Here is a 268-nt window from a genome sequence, read left to right as displayed (position 1 = left end):
CGACTTTGGTGAGTCACAGTAGGGACGCCTGGGGAGGGGAAAGGAAGAAAGAAAGAGCCCTTGTGCCTCACAATCATGGGCCTTGTGTCTGGGCTCAGCTGCTGCCAGAGCCAAACAGCAAGCTGCAGATAGGAGGAGGAGGCAGGGTGCTGGCACCCCATAGCACCCCACAGAACAGAGCACTCCTGGCACCCCAGCGAGTATGCTGGTAAGTATTAGCTCTGGTGTGCCAATAGGGAAACAGAGGCACGAAGTGTGCCTCCATTTT

The 268-nt window shown here is 56.3% G+C and overlaps 1 protein-coding gene across 1 annotated transcript in view; it reads right to left on the bottom strand.

Annotated features, from left to right (window-relative positions):
- Positions 1-268, bottom strand: part of PLP1 (proteolipid protein 1) — a 7,386-nt gene that overhangs the window by 6,557 nt on the left and 561 nt on the right. The window lies entirely within an intron of this gene.

Source organism: Merops nubicus, unplaced genomic scaffold, assembly GCF_000691845.1.
Source record: "Merops nubicus isolate BGI_N331 unplaced genomic scaffold, ASM69184v1 scaffold14002, whole genome shotgun sequence".
NCBI classification, from domain to species: domain Eukaryota; kingdom Metazoa; phylum Chordata; class Aves; order Coraciiformes; family Meropidae; genus Merops; species Merops nubicus.
The sequence above is the reverse complement of the archived record's forward strand: the minus strand, read 5'-3'. Positions and strand labels throughout refer to the sequence as shown.